This window comes from Manis pentadactyla, chromosome 4, assembly GCF_030020395.1.
Source record: "Manis pentadactyla isolate mManPen7 chromosome 4, mManPen7.hap1, whole genome shotgun sequence".
NCBI classification, from domain to species: Eukaryota; Metazoa; Chordata; class Mammalia; order Pholidota; family Manidae; genus Manis; species Manis pentadactyla.
Window position 1 is genome coordinate 56,794,902 of NC_080022.1, and position 22,923 is coordinate 56,817,824.

The following is a 22,923-nucleotide window of genomic DNA, read 5'->3' on the forward strand; positions in this document are numbered from 1 at the left end:
GGGAGCTGGAGTGAGTAACGTAAACCAATGTCGATACTGGAGGTGGCATCCAGATGTTTCTCACCACCACTAATGAATGACCCACTTCTCTATTAATAACAAATCCATTGGTGGCATTTACAGATGACTCAGTTCTTTTGTCTTTAGAGTTTAGATCTCAACAAAGGAGTGAGCTGCTGGTTTAGGCTCAGACCTAGGAACCACACTGGTTTGCACACTGGCCAAGTGTCCTGCAGTGGGGGATTCTGTGGTCAGCAAATGCCTCAGAAGCAGAGAAGTAGAAGTCTTGAGTCCTGAGTGAGGTCTCCCTGGGAAGTTGATGGCACTTGGGTTCCCCAGGCACTAGGCTGTGACCCAAAGGACTGGAATCTTCTGTGGATATCAGAGAGCCTACTGTCTTCAGGTGTGGTTACACTCATCCAGTGGAGCCAAGGAGACAATTTATTTAGATAACAGGGGTTACAAGATAATGACCACTGGCTGGAATGGCATGTTCTCTCCCAGAGGGTAACTCTTAGATCTTGGAATTTGGCTAAAAGAAGGAAACAATATGTGGTGCTCTTGCAGAAGTCTGGAAAACAGAGTTGTAAAGTGCCCCAGATGTTTTTAATTATGGCCTGCACATTTCTTTCTCTCTTGACTTTAAAAGCAAAAATAAATATTTTAACTACTTTGGTATAATTCACTAAACTGTAATTATTGATAATAATAATGATAACAATACTCTCTACCGTGTATTAAGTGCTTCTCAAGGGCCACGCCCAGCATCAAGCTATTCTCACAACAGCAGTAAGACTCTGGAGCAGGAATCTGCATTTTACAAATGCTCATTTCACTCATGCATGTGCTCACTCACAGCGTAGAGAACATTTACTGATCCTTTGCTATGTGCTAGGCTCCATGCTGCTGCCTCTAAGAGTTTATGATTCACCACAACTAACAAGAGGACATGCTGTAACTAAAAGTCACACTTTTATTTTGCTCACTTGAAATTGGCAGAAGAAAAGGGTGGCCCTAAAGTAGAAATGAAATTCTGTGTAGTATTGGCTTTTTAGTGCATGGCAAAAGAAAAAAAATAAAAGGGTCTCATGAGATTTGTTTCTATTTCTAAACAAATTCCTGGGGTGGGGAGGGTATGGGATGGAGAATATATGAAGTTAAATATATATCTGTAGACCCTGCAGAGGAGAAAAGGCCTAGCTCAGTGCTTTTTTTTTTTCCAGTGCATTTTGCTCACTGTTTCCCAGCACTTTGTGCTAACCTATCATAGAACAGCATTGTAAAGCACTGATTCGTCTGTCTCCAATAGCCTGTACACAAATTGGAGTCAGTCTCCTTAAAGGCAGGGGTGGCTTATTTATTGCCACTCCTGTCCCCACCCCAATAGCTGGAGCATTTTTAAAAGCTCATTTAATTTTATTACATTTGCAGATGAATGAACGAACGGATGATCATTCTCTTGGGTAATTCTCCTGCACATGTGAGCACTGATGTGCAGATTCACACAGAGGACAAAATCACACAAATACATATGTTCCTGTAGAGATGGACATACTGTTCACATTACTGAAGTCCTCCCTTGCTGGCTCAGCCATGCTGTGTGGCCACCTCTTCTATCCCCACTCCTCTCGGAAGCCCAGCTCCACCAGTTCAACCCCCTCCTACCACTACCACCACCACCAAACCTTTCTCCTTCAGCGGATGCAGAAGACACTTACCTTCCTAGTAAGCTAATCTAATCGTATGCCTAAAACAAGACAGCAACAGCTTCCAGAAGTCCTGGCCTTTTAATTCCATATGGTCTTGGAGGGGATTTTTGCCCTGAGTTGTCTTTAGGAGAAATCTCATTTTGAAGAACTTTCATCTGGGCTGGAGAGAGGAGGGCAGTCTCCTGAAAGAGACTACAGAACCCAGATGTGAAGACGGCTGAATTCCTCAGTGCTCAGACATGCATTCAGGTAGGTGTCGGGAGCAGAGGAACTAACTTACCAGTGTGTCTTTGATGTCCTCAACGTTCTGCTAGATGCTTAGAAAAGATACCTCATCTAATCACCAAGAAAATGGAAGTTTCCACATTGGTGCTATGATTCTCATTCGGCAAATGAGGAAGCTAAGGCTGAGAACGGAAAGGGACTTGCCCAAGGCTAACAGTTGATAATTGACCACCTTAGAAACTATTCAGATTCATAATACTGGGGCCATTAGATAAGTTGTCTTCCTTCCTACCCGATATTTTATTATTACACAAAATATTGTCATTAGTATTACTGGGGATCCAAAGGTAGGATAGATAAATTCTTAGCCTTTAAAACACAGATATAAGAATATGAGAAAGTAACATAATATCATTATGGTATCTGTGGAAATGCTCTAAAAATAGTATAAGCAAATTTCTTAGAAAGTCAGAAGAAGGAAAAAGAACACTTTCTAAAGAAAGAAAAATGCAGCACTTGAGCTGGACCTTAAAGGGTGAGTATTATTTCCCTAGCAAAAAATGATGCTGTCAGGTAGCAAACACTATTCTTCTATCTTCTGTTCAGTAATTGGAGGCCTGTGAATCAAACTGACAAAAGACAAGTTAGCATGAAAAATCACAGATTTTTATTTACATATGTGCATATGCAAGTTCACAGGAAAATGTAACTCAAAACCAACAAGCCTTTTTAATGGCTTAACCATGGATGTAAGCGGTGTTGCACCAAAGGGTGCAGAACATGATCCATAGTCACCTCCAAAGATCGCCAAAGAGAAAATAAAAGCCCTCAGTATCACAGGCATTCTCCTCACTAGCAAGGCAATGAGGAAAGGAGACAAACATCCTGAAAGCCGGCAGTGGTGCAAATGGGGTGCCCAGACTCCCACATGTCTGTTCAGCCAACTACAGATTCCTGAGACCCCTAACCTAATGGCTAGCTGCCTGCAGATGCAGGCCAACAATCTGTACCCTCTGGCTGGTGTAAACTCCGAGAGAGAATGCTTTCACTGAATCCAAGCCATGCTGTCAGGATACAAAATGAGACAACCAGGACACATTGAGCGAAAAGATCTACGGCCAAGAATGGTCCAAACCTGAGCCACCTGAGTCATACTTTCCCAAAACTAGTTCCTTCAAGTGTATTCTCCTGCCAATGCCAATTTAGAAAGAAAAGACAAAGACAAGTCCTTACTACCCTTGTTCACCTGGCCTTCAAGCAGTCATCCAGGTGACAGACTGCTAAGGAAAACTTACCCTTGCCAGTTTCACCAGTGGTCCTGAGGTTTCAGCTTCAGTCTCTGGAGCAAACCATCCCATCCTCATGGCCAAACTGTCAGGGAGGAAAAACTTTTCCTCTGTCCTCCTAGGTTCTGTCCTTGGGACCTATGAATTACTGATCAGATTAAAGACTGATCAGCAAGAAGAAGGTCAGATTTTTATTTACTTATGTACAGTGCACAGGCATGCTCACAGAAAAATGTGACTCAAAGAGGTGGTTACAATTTGGGGCTTATGTACTAACACTCTAGGGGATGGGGAGAAGAGCACTTACTGGAAAACAAATGAGTTTTAGGAAGATAAATGGGCCCAGATAGGAGATAGTTTGTGTAGTTGTCAGTTTAGGTGTGGTGCTAATTTCTATTTTTCAGAGATGAGAGTCAAGCTTTCCTGGCTGCTCCCAGAGAGGGGTTTTATGACAACTGAGTTCTTTTGGGAGATTCTGCTCTTTGATAAAGAATTAAAGAAAAAATCCTTTTGAAATGCCTTCAGCTCAAGTGTGGCATAGTGGTGTATTCTGGACCCCTTCAATGCAGGGTAGGGGATGATGTCTTAATACTTGTTACTGCTTTGTGAAAAATATGCCAGGAATACATCTTACCTTAAACAAAGCATGCTGTTTTGAAAGTGCACTTTTGACGCCCTAGCGTTTAGAGACCTGAAAAACCAACCACTAAGTTTAGAACTGCTCCTTCTCCTTCTGTTCCACATCTTCTTCAACACCTTGTTCACTTTTCCCTAAGCCCAAGGTCAGAGGTGAACCGAAGGGCATAAAGGTCATCGTTGGGTATATGGATGATGATTGGCGCAGGACTTGATTTTTATCTTAAAATTCTAAAATCTTAGTTTTTTTTTAAGGTCATCCAATAGGAGTAAGTATTAAATGTGTATGACATTAGAAAAACTGTATGTGTCCACCTAATAGGCCATGGGGAAAGGGCTCCTTATCTTCTAGAGACCTGACCTAAATGTAACAAGCCCAAGCAGAGTGACAAGGCCATTTAAATTAAAATTCTTAGGGGAATCTAAAGCTTATAATCTAGATAGGTTTATAGAATACAAATAGTTGGTTGGATATAAGAATGAGTCTTTGTGTTCTCATCCAGGAGCCATGGTCCTGGCTTGCAAATCTTGGCTCCCAAGTGGTATGATGAATTTTCTAAGAAACACAGGTTTAGATTTAACTATAGAAAATGAGGGCAGAGACACATCAAAGGAGGACCCCTGGAGTGAGAAGCATTAAAGATAATTTTTTTCTGGAATTATAAGAGCCTTTGATTTTGACATGTTCTGCAACTGATACCCAATGAGCCCTCTGGTATGGAAACAGTATTTTTTTTTAAAGTTATCTTAGACTGATTTGGAAAAGAAAAAGGTAAAATTATCACATTAAATTTATTTTTTAGATTTAATAAACTCCAAATAAGCTAACCTAGTAAATGTTCTTAAAATTCTTGCTTCAAAAGGAATAATAACCACTATAAGTATGATTGTTGCATTTTCATGCTTCCCAAAGTCTTTTCATGGAATATTTCATTTGACAACAATGCTATCAATTTAGTATATCCACTGATGACTTGTCAATTGGTGAGTTTAAAGAAATCGGCCAGTGCTTGAGAACAGGCTTTGCCAATTCATCTTGTTCCTGATGACGGTGTTTAAACATAAATTTGTAATGTAAGTCCTTTCTTGTAACAGTGCAAAGTGAAGAAAATGACAAAGATATTTTACAATAAAGTTAAAATTAAGAATGAAATAAAAGTACACAGTAGGACCACTGCTAGTCTGTGAAAGTCACTTGTGGAAATCTGAAGAAAGCCCTATCTGTAGGATGTGCATAACAAAGCTGCAGAATTTACAGTTTGACAACAGAAGCATGAGCTGGCTTTTGGCCCCCACGCACTTTTCACTGGATTATGTGTCCACCCTGTAGAATTCCATGAAAATATGCTACCATTTGTGTACACACACACACTCACACACATGACATGCACACACTTATACAGGCATACACTACCTCTGAAAAGATACGCGAGGAATTAGTAACATTGGGTACCTCTGGGGAGGAGAACTGAGTGAAGAGAGTGACAGAAGCAGACATGTGTCCTTGACTATCACTTGGTCTTTCTGAATTGTGTAATTACTGTACTTATGAATCACTTATTAAAAATAAAACAAAAGTTGTGAAGGAGTTTTTATTTTGAAGTAGAGGAGAAAGCAAATACACAAATGAATCTTACAGAACACAGTGTACCACATAGAGTAATAACAGTGCTTCGGCCATTAAGAGAAGAATGGCCCCCTCTGTTTGGGAAGATCAAGAAGTGTCCTAAGGGACATGGCCTTGGTCTTGGGGGCCTGAATAGGATTTCAGTTAACAGACACTGAAGGGCCTGAAGGAGGCATTTCAAGGTGAGAGGGAATGGTGAAAGCAAAGGCCAGAGCTTAACAAGGGTACTCCCTGGAGAACTTAGTAGGCCTATTTATGGCATAATAGGTCTGCACAGGGAGGGGTGATAGATAAAACTGGCAGTCATCTGGAGTCATAATGGGGAAGATCTTGGCTTCTAGGTTGAGGCATATAAAGTTTGCAGAGCAGATAAATAAATGAGAGATTTGCAGCTGGACACAGCACCAGATCTCTTCTCTAACAAGTTTATATATTATAGTTTTTCTTGGAAAAAGGAAATTAAAAAAACTTAAAGTGCTTATTCTATTAGCAAATGTTGGCAATGTTATCAGTTACCTGAGTCTTTAAAAAAATTTGTGTTCAATTTTCCTATACTAAGTATAAACCTAAGTGCTATTAATTAACTTATTATTGAATTTTTAACTGCACTAGAACATAAAAAGTTTTAGTCCCAACTCTGCTAAGTAAAAAACTGCAACATAACAATAAATAAGATCAACAAAGGGAAAAAAACACCCAGTAATGACCAAAAATATATAAATGATTCTCTAGATTACAGGTCAGGTTTTGAGTCATTATAAGGCAATGAAAATAGACTTCCAACTCTGAGATTATGAATTCTATATTGTAGGAGTTTCTCTTTCTTTTTAAACCTTTAAACACATAAATTGAAAATTTTGTGTGCATGAATGCTTTTCATAGGTTATTTTCAGAAAATGAACTACAGATATCATATATAGATTCTGGAGGAATGAAAACTGTATTTAAATTAAAATGAGAAGCTTAAATTGGATAGATGTGAATGAAATGCTTTATAGAAGGTATCCATAGAAACCACTTAAAATAAAGAGAATTGTTAATTATCTTTGTAAATTGAGCTCCCAGAATCAAAATGAGAATGAGACATTTTGTGTAGGTATGAATACACTTTGGCCTTATCTGCATGAAGCACACTCATTGACAATTGTATTTTTTTGACCATGGTCACAGCTGATAGTCACAATCAATTTATGGCCTTATAGTTGATGGGATTCAGCTACTACAGCAACTGAGATACATTCAGTCAACTGTTGATTTAATCAAGTGATCAGAGAACCATGGCTCTAGTGCCCCAACCTTTCAGCAGCTTCTTAACCACAGAAGAAATCAAACTTTAACTACCGCTTTATAGTCATGATGTAAACAGTTTGGGGACACTATTAAAAATAATTTGTAAAAAATAAATTTTCTTATGTGACTTCTCAAGAAAAGTCTCCATTTTCCACATTCCATCGTAGGCCTCTGTGCAGACATGTTTTACATTGCTACAGCCACAGTGTTTGGAATTCAGTGCTCTGCTTCTGTTTATACATATATATAGATAAATATTGATATATTGGAAACATTTTATGGTCACATTTCTTCTTAATTTCCTAATTTTCCTTTGTCATGATCACAAATGATGTCACTAAGTTGATGATCATTTCAGCAGTGCTAACTGTTCATTATTCTTAACTGTACTAGTTCATTTTGCTAACCGCATAGCTTTTTCCTGTTCCTCCCCACTATAGGTAGCTCTATGATGAACTACTGTTGACCTCACTCGCTTCATATTCCAGCACATGCACTCTGAGTTGCTATTTATAATGGGCTCAGACGTTCTCAACCATTTTCGCTACAGGACATCTTTATACTCCTAAGAATTATTGAATGTCCAAAGAGCTTTTGTTTATTTGGATTATATCTGTCAATATTTACCATAATAGAAGTTAAATTGAGATACTTTAAAATCATTTGTTTTAAAATAACATTAAAAAACTATTTATATGTTAACATAAATAACTTAATTTTTGTTAAAAACAAATTATCTTTTTCCAAAGGAAAAAATATTTAGTGAGGCAAGTGGCATTGTTTGAGATTTTGCAAATCTTTTTAGTGTCTGTGGAAGACAGCTGAAATTTTGTATCTACTTCTGCATTCCATCTGTGGCAGTATCTCACTTTATGTAGCCTTCGGAAAACTGAGTGAAAAAGGCATGAACATCATAGTATTATCAAGAAAACAGGTTTGATCTGAAAGGGTATTGGTTGTCCCCAGGGACTTCAACACACTTTGAAAACCCACTGGTGTATGGCATAGTAAATATGCAAAATTATTACATGGCTACAGTGCTTTGCAGTTCTGGAAGATACTTAGCAGAGAAGAGTCTTAATTTATTTCTCCTTCAAAAAAATTAATAGCAGTGATTACTTATTATTGTCAATGTCTCTTCCTATTTTACTTTCTCTACAGGTTAGGAAATACTGGGTACTAGTGAATTGAATTTCAATTTTAATATCCATTAATATTAACTGTTCTAATTAGAATCAAAGTATTTTAGAGCTGGAAATGCTGAAAGAGAAGCTCACAATGTCATCTGGCTCAATGTGACATCGGGGATCACAGGTTGTATGCAAAAAATTTTAGGTGAGGCAACTTTAGGTCGTACATAGCTATGATGTTAAGTAACTTTGAGGAAGGTGGTAAGAAAGTTTTTTCATGTTTGATTCTCCTCTCACTGGGTTACACTGGCCAGAAAGTCTTTGCTTGTGTTTGTTAGTATGTCTTTCAATATATCTTAACTAACTTTCAGTGTCTTTAACTGACTTGTATGTTTTCCAATTTAACATAAGGTTAGCCTAACTCTTAAAGCCTTGGAGTATCTAGCTAGAATTTAATAGTATTGTTTTTATCATCTTACTTTTATCATTACCATCTAGAGCAACTTACTTGGTTTTTACCTTAATAAAGTTTAATTTAAAGATATTTGGTTTTAAAAAGTGCATTGATTTAAAGAAAAGTTACCAAGTATTAGTATGAATGTATGAGAAATAAATGGTATGAGTAATAAAATGAATGATAGAACTTTGGCAAAAAAAAAGCCCACCCCAAAACCTGATTTAATTTTTTTTTTATTATGGTATCATTGGTATACAATCTTATGAAGGTTTCACATGAGCAACATTATGGTTACAACATTTACCTGTATTATCAAGCATCCCCTCCACTTCATTGCAGTCACTGTCCATCAGTGTGAAACCTGATTTAATTCTGTCCTCAATGTACAGGTTGGGAAATCAAGGCATAGAGAAAATTAACTTGCTCGAGGTAGCCACAGTAAGAGACTTAAATTCTGGCCTCCTTAAACTCAATTAAGAGCTCTTTCTACTACAACATGAGTGCTAATGTCTAACTTTTAACACATCAGTGTTAGAGTCTACCTCGGAAGCCCAACAAATCCAGGTTAAAACCCCTGTGCCATTCCAGGCTAGCTGTATAATCTTGGGCAGACTGCTTAGCTTCTATCTCCTCAGTTCTTCACTTATCAAGTCCACATAATCCCTATTTCATCTTAATATTTTCCAATATTAAATGAGATAATATTCTAAATGGTTTAAAATGGCTCCTGGCACTTGGTAGAGCTATTTTTGGTAGCCGAAGTTACTATCAGTGAACTGCAGAGCATTTGTAGCAAAAGAATCTTCTTAGCCAGGGCTTGGCTCCAGTGTGTGTGAACTGCATCTGCCACTTGGATCCTTACTTAATTAAAGGCTGGAAATCATTGCATTTCTTTGGAGGAACCTAACACGCCTATGGTTGCAAGGAATGGAGGTAAAAAGTGTTAACTGGGAAATATGCAACCAAGGGTTAAAATAGCCTCGAAGGGAAAGCTGAAGAATTCTGGCCTCTGGTGCACGATGCTAAGCCAACTGTGTTTGCCTTTGTGAGCCCAGCAATGCCTCTGGTGAGCCTTGTTTGTAGTGGAAACTGACATGATCAAAGTGGGGAAAATTAAAACGATCCCTCAGAATAGCAGTCAAGGCTGTATATGAACTCCCCAGACGGAGCCTGGGGGAGCCTTGAACCTGAAAGCTCCCACTGAGGACAGACAAGCCAGCTGACAGCAGCTGGGAAGAAAAGAAAAGCGTCTCTCTAGGCAGACGTGTGCAGCTGGGAGATAAAGACTGGGTGGGAAACTCGACAGGAGAGTTCATATCTGGCACGTTGCAGTGGTGAAATGGAATGCTGACCTTGTGTTCCTTAGGATTCTTGCAGTACCAGGGTTGTGGTTTTCAGGTGTCTGTTTTTAGAGTGGAGTTACTAAGTGAAGCAGGCACTTTTAGTGTTAAAGCCTTTGGGGGTGTGAAGACTGCTAATTGCAATGGAGATCTTGTGCCAATTGCACAGTTCTAAGTGTTCTAAGGCATGATGTCATGCTTCTCCCGTATTCATTTCCAAATGTTGAAAAATTCTCATTATGATTAAGTAGAATTAAGGGTCCCTCAGTGGCTGGCATGATTCTGGATTGTTTGCTCACTTAGTCCTTTATCCCAGGATGAGAAATAAAACTCTTTGATATTCTATCAAGTATGAAATGACCTTGGAGCCTCAGCGGTGCTAAGTTAGGATGCCTAAGTGAGGCATCCAGGAAATCATAAAACAGAAATGTTGGATAAGATCTTAAAGAATTCCAGTCCTACTCACATATTTTAGAATGGGGAAACTGGGGCCTGGAGAGAGGAAATTGCCTCGCTCAAAGTTAAGTAGTCTTCCACTTTTCAGGCCAGTGTTTGCCTATTGCCATGGCAAAGAATCCCCTGGAAAATGCACAACCGGCCTAGAATAATGCCCACATGAGAAACCTTCACATTCTGAGCACCTGTAAGTCGAAATGCTGCAGGTATCACTGTTTTTACTTCTGAAAATAATAATGATCACATTTTTTCTGTTAGCTTTTTGTTTGGGTTTTTCTTTGTGTATCTCGACATACCTTTTTACCTCTGTCCCTCCCAGGACACACTTCATGAGAACTTCCTTGGGCAGCAGGAGGTAGACTCAGAATGAGGTTTTTATAAAGATCATTAACACAGCCAATACTGCAGCCAACGAGAGAATTTAATAATCATAATACCTTATATTGAGCACTGTACAAATTACAAAGCGCTTTTTAATCTCTTCTTCCACTAACCCCTACAGGGTCCTATGAGGGAGGCAGAGGAGTTGTTATCAGCATTTGCGCGGAGGTGGAGGGAGCCCAGCGGCTTGCCTCTGGTCACAAGGCTCCAGAGCAGCTGACCCCGCGGCTCTGGGCTTCAGCCTCCCGGACCTGTCAGGGGTGGCACCTCTCCTGGAGAGCAGGGGCCCGGATTCGTGCATTCCCCAGGGTCCGTCCTCTGGGCTCTCGCCTTGACGGGAGTTCCAGGAAACGGTTTCCGCAGAAGGAGGGACTAGAAGGGGACAGAAATGTTCAGACGGCGCAGGGGGCTGGGGTGGGGAAAGCAGCCTGCAAGTCTTCCATTTAAGAAGGTAAGAATTAATGAAAGATTTGCGTCTGCAGACTTCAGAGATGAAACCCCAGGAAGAGGCTCCTTCCCGTCTTTTCTCGAGGCTCCCAGCAACTGCTTCCTTGAGGAAAACATTTGACATTTGCATTTCTTGTTATCTGCTTTGCTGGCGCGCCCCCGCCTCTGAACGAGGAGGAGGTTAGGCTCACTTCGCTCCCGGCCGCGGACCCCTTGGGGAGAGCTCGCAGGCCTCCTGCCGAAAAGCCTGGAGATGGGAAGGGGTAGTCGGCCGGCATCAAAGCCAGACGAGAACCGTGGGGGTACTGGGCTCCTCGCCCCTCTCAGCCGAGGCTTTGCCCCCAACTCACTTCCTGCCCAGGCCCCACCCCAGGGCCCACCCCTTTCCCACCTTCTTCCAGATCCGCTCACTCCCAGACTTCTCTAAAGTCGGGAACCTGGAAAAAGAAAACTGGGCCCTGCGGGTTTCTGTTTGTCTTTGGAAACCACGGATGGAGCAAGAAGTGGGGCCCACGAATGTGGACCCTTCAGGAATGACTCCCCCCACCCCAGCTGAGTCACCAAATGAGGCCAATTCATTCTCTGGAATGTAGCAGCCCGGGCAATGGTGATTGATACTGACAGGGAAGCTTTCATGTAGCAATATCCCCGGCCACCGGCTGTGAGGCAAAGAGAAAGAACTCTCTGGAATTCACAACATTCCCCCTCCAATTAATCCCCAGCCACCCCGCTGTGTGTGAATGGGTTGTGCTGGGGATTCGTAGCTCTGATGCGGGGGATTTGCTGATTCCTTTGAGCCCCCTGAGGAGAGGTGATATGGAGAGCAAATAATCAGCATGCAGCGCTGAAGCGTCCTAATGAATTGGCTCGGCTGGGCCTGGCTTCACTATTTGTACACTTTCAGGCACCTCGGAAACTGGGTTTGCAGACAAAAACCTGTGCTGAGGGGCCCTCAAGCCCCGACCTTTTGTGGGTCTGGATCGCTGCAGCCTCTCTCACTAGTGGAAGGTTGGAGCTTTGTCTCAGAACCCAGACGCCCGGGGAAAAGTGACTGGAACCCTGATTCCAACTCCCACCTGGCCTGCCCTTACGGCCCCCCTGCCTCAGTCATGGGCTCACCCCAGTCAAGACCAGAGTTCTGTTCCGTGTTTGCAGTTGGCTTAAGCGCAGTTATTAATTAAGTGCTTCTCAAAATGCTATTTTTCACTCATAGCTCCAGGTTCACCTCTGAGAAGCCTTCTGCACCAGCAAGAATAAACTGACAGTTCAATGTGTACTCTGTTTTGCTGGATATGGGGTCTGTCTTTGTCTACTTCAGTGCCTCCCACAGTGCTAAAAAATAATAATAGTGGCTGATCAAAAAAATAATAACTAACATTAATGGAACACTTACTATGTGCCAGAAACTGAGTGTATGTGCATTATCACATTTAATCCTCACAGTGATCTTTGAAATAGGTGCCATTCTCTGCTTTATTTTACAGTGGAAAACGAGGGTTTGGAGTTCCTAACCATCCTGGAGTCAGATTTCCAGAAGGGTTTGCCCCTCCAAACTACCGGTCTTTGTTCAGGCTCTCACTGCTTCTCACCGGGAGTGTCTGTCATGGAGATCCCAGCTCCCAAGCACACAGACCCTTTAGCCCCCTCCACACAGCAGCCAGGAGCATCCCTGAGAGACACCCCATGGGTCACTCGCCTGCTTAAACTCTTCAGAGGTTCCCCAAAGAACTCTGAAAGAAAATGCAAACTCCTCACCTTACCACACAAGCCTTTTTATGATCGGACACCTGGAAAGAATTAAATAAAGATTGAGGCATAATCCCAGTAACCTCTTAGTAAATTCTGCTGGGTGGGGCTGTGAAGGGAGTGAGGGCCCCTTTTTCTTAGGCTCTGGGGCCTACTTTTGAACCTGGCTCCTTGAGGACAGTTTCCACTCTGGCCCTGCCCCCATCTTGTCACTCTTGGCAGTCACCACTGTTTACCTGCTTTCCTGGGTCCCCTCCATTCAGGACAGAAGGCATTAGGTGCAGGTCATACTTCTGGTTCCATTATATCTGCAGGGGAGTCAAGATGAACCCTTTGGTTTTTAAGGGTTTTTGGTGCCAGGAACCACAGGGCATGAAATAAAAATGATGACAGTGCTCCTAACTATTCAGCAGTCGGTGGCAACCAATCTCCATGTTCATACCTTGTGTGCCAAGACATTACCTTCTGTACACCTGGGCTTTCCTCCCTCAGCTGGCCAGCGAGCCACCCGGCCTCTCCCATGGACCCTGCCTGATGCTCACTGTTCTGTTTTAGCAGCTGCATCTTTGTTTTCATAGCAGTGTAAGTACAGTTATTTAAGGATTTCAATATAAGTTGTCCCTATTTTATAAAAACATAAAAATGGAAATATCTAACTTTTCACATGAGATGCTGGTAAAAGTGTAGGGGTAACTGTGGCAAACGGGACAGTCACAGGGCCCTGCATTATGTGGTTTATGGCAGAAGGGCCAAGAAAGACAAGAATATGAAGAAATAAATAGGCCAGATCACGATGGTCAGTAGTGTAAGGAAATAAACAGGGTGATGTGATAGAGGGCTGGCAAGGACTGCTTTAGATTAGAATATGGCTTCTAAGCAGGTGGCATTTGAGCTGAGACCTGAATGGTAAGAAGGAGCCATCCATGCAAATAACTGAAAGTCGAGCATTACGGGCAAGTGCCAGGGACCTGAGGTGGGTGAAGCTTGCCTTCTTCTCCTATGACACAGTAAGGAGTCCAGAAGTGCTAATGTATCTTGAATGAGCCAGGGGGTGGGTGGGAGATCAGACAGGAGGTGTGAACGAACAGATTTTTAGGATCTTGTGGGCCAATGGCTTCCCACTTTTTTTAATGCAACCCATAGTAAGAAATACATTTTAGGTTGCAGTCCACTACACGTACACACACACATCTGAAAGGCAAGTTTCATAAAATAATATTTATCCTTACTACACACAGTAAACTCTGATATTTTCTATTTTATTTTATCTTAAAATGCTGATACTTACTAGTATATTGGTTTCACTGCCTAGTAAGTGGCTTGGTCTGTCCTAGACCATAGTAAGATGTCTGGATCTTATTGAAGAACTTTGGTATTGGTGTAATTGGAAAACTTTGGGAAGTTATAAGCAGGAGAGTAACATGATCTGATTTACACTTTGAAAACTTCACTTTGGCTTCTGTCGAGAACACACTGTATGAAGGTGAGTGAGAACAGCAGCAGGGGGACCAGTTAGGAAGCTGTTGCATGTCATCCACGGGAGGAATGGTGGTGGCTTGGGCCAGAGCGGCAGCAGAAGAGACTGAGACAAGTAGATGAATGCTTTAACATTGGGAGACAAAGCCAACACTGGATGTGGAGTGTGAAGCAGAAAGAGGAGGCAAACAAACCCCAAAAGTTGTTTGTTTTTAGCAATGAGTGGTATAATTATTAGCTAGATGAAAAATTGGGGGATGATCAGGTTTTGGGGAATGAAAACACTGTTTTGGATATTTCAAGTCTAGGATATCTATGTCTGTTATACATCTTAGTGGAGATGTTAGGTAGGGAGTTAGTCGTACCAGTAAGTGTGCTTTGGTGAAAGATCAGGGTTGGTGATGAAGCTTTAACAGATGGTGGCACATGGGTATTATTTAAAGCAATAGGACTACAGGTATTTACCTATAGATAATGTGTGGCTAGTGAAGAGCAATAGGCTTAGCAGCACCTTTTGGGCCACACCAACGTGAATAGGTCTGGCAGAGGAAGAGTACGTCTATTCTGAAAAGGATGCTGCTGTAACAAAAATGGAATATAAAAAACCAGTAAGTATACTGCAAGTCTCAAGTGGTCATCCACTGGACTTAGGATGGACAACTGTGTGTTAAATTACAGAAGAAAAATGAAATCTAAGAATATATGGAAATGCTGGTGATAGATCACCAAAAGTGTAATTAAGAGTTTTGTAATATGTTTAACTTTCTGGGGATAGAGCACTTTTTACATTGTTTGTATGACTTCCTGTTGAATTTTTACCCATACGACTTTAGTGCTGTTTTTTAGGAATTCTTCACAAAAGTGGGGGACTCTCCGAGTAGTAGAACTTATTGACTCTAAAACTATGCTCTTATTCTCTCCTGTCTCTATTAGATATTCTAGCTGAAGGACTTTATACTCTCATTCCATCTAACTTTCCTTCCTAGGGCTGAGAAACACCTACTTTCACCTTTCTTAATAGAGACCCTACCCTTGGTCTTGCGTCTTTCTCTTCCAGACAAATAAAGATGACTTAATTGTGTAAGTCATTCTAAGAAAAATAAGAATTTTCACTTCTTTCTCTCTTCCTCCCTCCCTCCATCCCTCCCTTTCTTCTTTCCTTTCTTTATTTCTCTTTCTTAAGGGCAGTAGTTTTCAAACTTTAAATAGCCCCAAATAGAAAATAACGCTGGATGATGGTAACCTTTTCTACCCTTTGTAAGGACCTCTCAACATTTTCATGAAATCCTAGGGTTTCACAGATCCTTACTGAAGTAGATTCATTTCCTCTTTGAGGAGACTTCAGGTAAGAGAAATCTCTAACGTCATGAACTATTTGTTTACCGAGGGAGGGCAAATTAAGATGGTTCCCAGGGACAGGATCACAGATAGGATTTCATCCTAGCGGAGTAGTGGGGAGCCAGAGAGCTTACACAGGTTGTCTCTTACAGAAAAATCACATTTCATTAGTTGATCAGAAAATATGGCCTATCCAATAAAAATTTAAATAACTTAATAAAAATACATTGGTATGATTTTTTCAAAAGGCAATATATAGTTTAAACAATGCTCAGTTTGGAATCAGAAAACTTTAGTTCAGTCTCTGCTTTGCCTCTGACCAGCTACAAGCTTGGTGTAAAAGCAAGTAATGTAATTCCTCTGAGCCTCGGATTTGTCTACTATTACTTGGGCAAAAAGTCTTCCTCATAGGTTTGTTGCAAAGATTAAACACAAATAACGTGCAGAGCACCTAGTACCTGTCAGTACTTGTCACACAGTCGGCTCTTAATGTAAGACAAATAATTATTATGATGATACAGTTTCTGACATTTGGTGACAAAGATGAAGGCCAAGGTCAGATATGGCCTTCAACCCTATAAATGCTGAGTGGTCTGGCCGATATTGAAATGGAGCACGACGTGTGTTTAAGAGCTAAGTGAAATGGATTTTGTAATATATAGTAATACTTTGGATGACTTCTCAGAAATTCAAGTTGTGATGTACCTAAGGAAGTGAAAAAGCCAAAATTTTCTGGCGCCTGGCCTAACAGCCTGGATTCTTTTGAGTCGATATAGTTTGTCCTCTTTGTTCTTATTTAACAGAGATTAGGTTCTGACCACAGCTCATTTCTGCATTACTTCCTCGCTGGGATGCCTCTCTGAGTTTCCTGGGCACAGAACACAGAACACAGAGGATGAACATCACCAAGACACTGTATTTATGAAAACGGGGATCTGCATATTTAAATGAGATTCATTCATTCCTTGTTTCTTTTGCTCAATAAATATTTACTGAGCTTTGTGTACTAGGCACACATATGCACACACTGTATTGTGCCAGTGACAAGGCAAACAAAACTCTGCCCTCATGTGGGGTGAGGCTATAAGTAAACACATAAATAAATAAGATAATTGCAGGTCATGATAAGTGTGATGAACAAAGTAAGCAGGGTGCTGTGACAGAAACTAACAGCAGTAGTCAGAGAAGGCTTCTCATAGGAGATAGTGTTCAAGACAAAAAGCTGGCCAACTAAGGGATCAACAGAGAAGCTATCCAGGCAGAGGCAACAGCAAGGGTGTTGGGGTGGGAAAGAGCTGGAAAAGTTTTAAGAATACCTGAAAAGCCAGCATACCTGGAAAAAGAAGGCAGGAGGTGTAGGAAGATTGTCTAAGTCTGTGGGAGATCACTGAAGGTTTTGAAATGGGAGTTACACGAGCTGGTTTACATTTACAGAAAAGTCACTGTAGAGAAGACGGATGGGAGAGGGGGACTGCCATGAGAAGGTCTGGATGAACATGGAGGGGGGCTTAGAACGGAGAGGACTAGAGAGTTTCAGGATGTATTCTGGAGGCAGAGCCGGTAGGACTTGCTGGTAGACTGTGAGGAGTGAGAGAAAGGAAAGAATCTTAGTTTCAGGTGGTTCTGTCACATTCAGAGAAAGAGAAGTCTGTGATATGATCAGTTTGGGAGTTGGGTGAAGAGGGAATCACATGTTCCATTGTGGAAATGTTAAGTTTGAGACATCAGCGAGACAGGCAAGCAGATATGCCAAAAGTCAATGAGATGAAGGAGAAGTAGGCCTGGAGCCCAGTGGAGACTGCCAAGCTGGAGATGGACGTTTGAGAGTTTTCAGAAATTAGTTTGTATTTGAATCCAGGGTAATGGAGAAAATCATGCAGGAAGAGGAAGAAGAAAAAAGAGCCCAGGATCTGCCCTAGAGGACTCCAAAATTGAGATGATTCTGGAGGAAAAGGAATTAGGAGAGGAAACCAAGAAGCCATGGCCTCAAGGTAGGAAGGAAACCGTTAAGTAATGAATATAGGAGAAAAAACGGGAGATGTAAGTGTTGTAGGAATGAAGAGGTAGTCAGCTATGTCGGAGTCTATTTACAACCTCATACAAACTTCTTTATATGATACTCAGCAACACCCATGAGCAATCTATTTAAACTTTTCTTTTTGAAGTCAACATAGGAACCTTATTTTATGTTTTTAAGTTTCAGCTTTATTGAAGCATAGTTGAATTATTTAAACTTTCTGAGTGTTAGTGTCCTCATTTATAAAATAGAGGCAATACATGCATTTTATAGGCATTTGTAAATATTGAATAAGATGATTTATTTTAACTATTCAGAGAACACGAGCTATACAGTGCTCAATAAGTGTCAACTATTATGAAATACCATTATGGTTAGAAACTGGAAGACCCACATTCTAGTGATTTTCATGTAGATCCTGCATTTATCAGTTGTTTCTTTGGGCAATAGTAATCATTTGAATTTTGATTTCATTACCAGTAAAATGGGAAAAATAATTCTTGTCTTGCCTTCCTTTCTCACAGGGCTGTCTGAAGGTTTAAATGGTGTAGTGAATATGAGAAGGTTCTATAAGCAATCCAGTGCTAAGTAGATAGGAGGAACTTCTGTTTGTCCAGTAGAATTTCTCTTTGTCTAACTTTCAAATCAGTCAAGTGTCTACATGTTAGGAGTGCTGGGAACAGGTTTGAGGGAGGTAACAGGCAAAACTGAAAAGTGAGGCTTTTTAGTTAGACCCAAACTTACCTGATGTAAGTTTCAGTTCTACAGGACCCTGTTCCCCATACTTTCTTTTGAAGAGATCCACAAGAATCAAGGCAGTAATGCAAATAGAAGCAACTGGTCCCTGGTCCTGCTGTCTTCCTAGGATACCTAATCCATTGTAGATGTTCAAGATTTAGCCTTTGATGGATTGAGAATGTACAGCCAGCATAGTTCACAAGGGCAGGAATGCTTCTCTTCCAAGTCATGCCCACTCTCCTCAGTTCTCCTTGGCTCTGGAAGAGGCAGGCAGAATGGGAAAAGGAAAGTGAGAAAGAAGAAAACAGGAGGGAAGTAGAATGATGCACAGGGAGGGAGCTAGGGAAGTAACCCTTAGAATTGGGAAGAGGGAACACCATCCTCAAATTAAATTTCCTGGAGGGAAGTGCTCCTGAAGTGCCACTGGACCAAACACAAAATGTTTTCTAAGAAACTAAAGTTAGTGAGGTAAAATGACTAATTCAGGGTTACTTATAAAGGCTGATAGTTTAACAATCACTGGTGATTTTCTATGGAGTGTAAAAAATAACAGCAAAACCTTGCTGTTATCTTTGACATCTCTCCTTCTGTCTCTCACACTCAAATTCATCCATAAACAAATTCTTTTGCGCTTATTAAAAAATAGATGCACACCCTGAATGCTCATCCCCTGCACCACTACCGTCCTAAGCAAGCCACCCTCATTTCTCCTCCGAATCGGTGAATTCTCTCAGGCTCTGGCCTTGTTCCAGCACAGTCTTTTCTCAAAGTAGCCGAATGATCTTTGTAAAAACTGAATATCATGTTGCCTCTCTGTTCAACACATTCACTGGCTTCCCATTTACTCAGAGTAAAATTCAGAAAGCTAACCATCACCTATGGAGCCCCGGATGACTGCCTCCCCCGTGCTGCTTTCATTTCATGTCCCACCACTGACTGGCCCTGCGCATGTGCACGCTGCCTCCCCCACCCGCCCCCAAGCCCACCCCGCCACTGCATCCTGTTGGCAAAGCAGCATGCTCCTACCTCAGGGCTTTTGTGCTTGGGGGTTCCCTCTGCCTGAAACATCCTCCTCAGGTCTCTGCCTGGCTCACTCTTCACCCCTTCAGGTCTCCTTGAGGGGCAGCTTCTAAGACCACCTTCCCAGCCAGCTTTGTTTAAATTAGCACACACACTCAGCATTCCAGTCCTCTACTTCACTTACTTCCCATCTAGCTGTGTCACCACTGTACATGTTTCATATGTAGTTATCTGTCTCCATTCACTAGAATGTAAATTCTAGGGTTGTGAGGATTAAAGGAGACACTGAAATTAAGTGCAGTCAGGGCAAGAGAATGAACGTTTATTGAGCACCCTCTGGGCTGGACACTTGGCATGCTATCATTCTCATAACACTCTGGTAAGGCAGGTATCATTTTTCCTATTTAACTGAGATCAGACAGTTGTTAGCCAACCGGCAAGTGATGGAGTTTAGGGTTTTCACCCAGTGCCCTGTGGCCCTTACATTCGTGTCCTTTTCTCCACAGGCCACCTTCAAATGTTGGTTATTTCCAGGACAGTATCAGGAGCCCAGTGTGGAAGCCAATGTCATACACTGAGTTGTTATTATCAAATCTTGGTAAGAGGACAACCATGTGAAAGAAGGTCTTTTAGCAGGCAAAACTTGTCGCCTTGGGGTTAAATCTTGCAAAAGATTTAAACTTCAAGCTTAAAATGCAGCTGGGCCCCCTGAAAGAGCTGTGGCCAACCAGCAGGCTCAGTAAGGGCTTCCTCAGCCTCTGCCTGACCAGGGTCACGACTTGTTTCAAAGCCCCACTGGAGTGCCGGTGGTCGCTTTTACCTGCCCTCCTCGGTGGGGTCTGCCGTTTCCTGGAGAAATGCTCTCTACTCAGCAGGCTTCCTTCATATGCCACAAAGGGAGGAAGAATGGCCAGGTTAAAGCAAAACCCCTGCTTTCTTCTTTTGGAGCTCTTTCTGGCCCTTTTTAATACATGTTGTGATCTCTTGCCTGAGGCTCAGGGAGCTTCATTTTTAGCTCTTCTATGTCCCGAATACATTGTTAGTGAATGATGTCTTCTCCCTTTCAGGATTTTTGGGCCAGTTGGGTCCAGGTAAGTCGCCTGTCTCAAAGGAATGCCACTGATTCTGATAGAAAGCTCCATGAATGTGGATCTCTATCCTGCTAGTCTTATTTTCATTTTGGTTGCACTGGTGGGGAAAAGTGCTTTTTTCACACAATAAATTGCTCTAATGAGTAGAGTTTTCCACTTGTATCTCAGTGTAGGTGGGGTGGCAAGCCTGGTCAAGTAAATAGGTTTCTTAGAACAATAGTTTTCACACTTTTCATGTTCATGATATTTTTAGTGGCAAGACTTGAAAGGATTAAGATTTATCTAACAACAGTAAACAAGTCAGCAGTCATTGCTGATCAGTCTGAACCACCGAAAATAATATATTGTCTCATATTTTATTTATTTTTCAGTATTCCCTTGATCTCTCAGCCCCTCTCCTGCTGTTTGATAGAAATGTTAACTGTCTTAACTACCCTTCCTTATATTCACAGGGGAGTGTTCTCAAGTGTTCCAGGAAACAGCGCGTTGTTTGGCATCTGCTTGAATCTGTGATATAATCCTTTCTGGTTCACAGCAAGCTTTGTTCTGCTCTACATCACTGTGGGTTGCACAACCCACTGAATGCCGTGCTTAATCTGACAGCCATGTCTGAATAGAATATCTTTAGTGATTGCCAAAATGTATTGGGCATATTGATCAAAAATGAACAGCACATCCAAATTTATTTTGCATCACACCATTTATAAATCATTGGTTTGGACAAATGCAGTCCAAGATTCCTACTTTCTCTGTTCTCTTTTATTATGTTCTTTTACATAAAACTGTATTTAACTTCCGCTTTTGCCAAGATAGTTTGTGGGGATTTTTTTTTTCGCTTCCCAAATGCCAACTTTCCTGCTGAGTTAAATCAGGTCATGAAACAGTAATATCTAAACACAACTCTGGTTCCTCAGTGAAGGAATCCAGTTTTTAGAGATTGTGTGCATGAAAAAATTATGAGCTTGATTCACAGCCACTGGTAATTGAGTGCTGCTGGTCTGAACTCCATTCTTTCCTCTGTAAAATAAGAGTTAATAATGCTACCTACCTGTGAAGATTAGATGAGGTAATACATGGATTTTGTGTGGCACAATGTTTAGTTAGTCCTAATTTCCTTTTCTTCATGGCCCTGTCCTCTTCAGGGTACCTCTATGTGTTTGTTGTGCTGCTGTTTGAAGGATTTGGATCAGGTCTAAAGGACAGATGAGTTGGAACTGACAGCCAGTCAGTAAACAAGAGTTAGAGGTTGACTTCCTGAAGTGCTGAAAAGATGTGTATTAACTCTATTCTTCAGAGGTTGTTTAAACATAGACCTCTCTTTTCATACACCTGGATTTTACAGATATATATAGATAGATAGACAGAGATGTCTTTTTTTCCCCAGGAGAATCTCAGTAATGCCATTTGCCCTTGGCCTGGGTTCTAATCCTGGACAGCAGTGCTGAGGAAGAAGGAGACTGAGGCAGGGACAGTCGGAGAAGAGCCAAGAAACAGGCGCATTCAGCTGCCCTACGTAGTCAAGTGAGACTGTTACCTGATCTCATGGCACTTTCTTCTGAGAGACCACAAAAACCACTGCTTCTCAAGCTCACCCTTCTAAGAGAGGAAGGATGGAGAATTTACCCATATGCTCCCATTTCTCCTTGGTCAAATGTTTGCTCCCAGGACAATAATTCTTTTACATGTCAAGGCTGTGCATATGTGGTACCCAAAATAATATATTGTCTCACATTTTAATTTTTTTTCAGTATTCCCTTTATCTCCCAGTCCAGTATCTCATCCCTTAGCATCAACTGGAGCATGAGGCAAGATGTGTATTGTGTGAACATGTGTAAAATGCTGTTAGATTGTACCCACATGAATTTACAGTCCAACGAGAATTGGCCAATACAGTGACTGTTGGTGCTGAAACAAGAGTGGCAATGACAGAAACAGGTGAGGTCAAGAGATCGGAAGCAAACAGAGACGGCATATGATACAATCCACTCCCTTGCACCATTCACATCAACTCACGTGTTCACAATGTATCTGCCTACCCACACTATACTGAGAGACCTCTCTATTTTTTTTGGTAAGGATAGCATGCTGTCAGGTGCAACTGATTCTAGAGGTATACTAACCATCATCTCCCTTCCTCACCATCTATTCTCGAATCCCCTTACCTTTAGCTGGAGTACCAGGGACCCTCCTCTTTGAGGGTATGTACAGATAGTCGCCTTGCTCTTGTCAAGCTATGGTTGCTACAACTGATCCTCTGCTGGGCGTAAGACCAAGAGCTACCTCAGTGCACTGCCCTTTCCATGGCAGAAGTGGCCTGTTGTAATTGATCTCCTGCTGACCTCGAGGTTACCTTAAGGGACAGTGCCATACTTATGGCTCTGACTGGGTCTCTTCTCTTGGGAAACTGGGTATTCACCAGGGTGGTAGCTGCGTCAATCTTGATAAGAGGAAGTCCACTCTGTTAGACCCATCCAGTGTCTTTAATTACTGCCATGTAGCCATTTTATCAACAA

General features: G+C 41.5%; 1 long non-coding RNA gene across 1 annotated transcript; it reads left to right on the forward strand.

Moving 5' to 3' along the window:
* The first annotated feature begins 1,528 nt into the window (after positions 1 to 1,528).
* On the forward strand, positions 1,529 to 21,653 carry LOC118925183 (uncharacterized). Its single transcript, XR_005029945.2, has 3 exons — positions 1,529 to 1,958; positions 19,826 to 19,917; positions 20,863 to 21,653. It is a non-coding gene; the product is annotated as an uncharacterized LOC118925183 (long non-coding RNA).
* Positions 21,654 to 22,923: the final 1,270 nt, after the last annotated feature.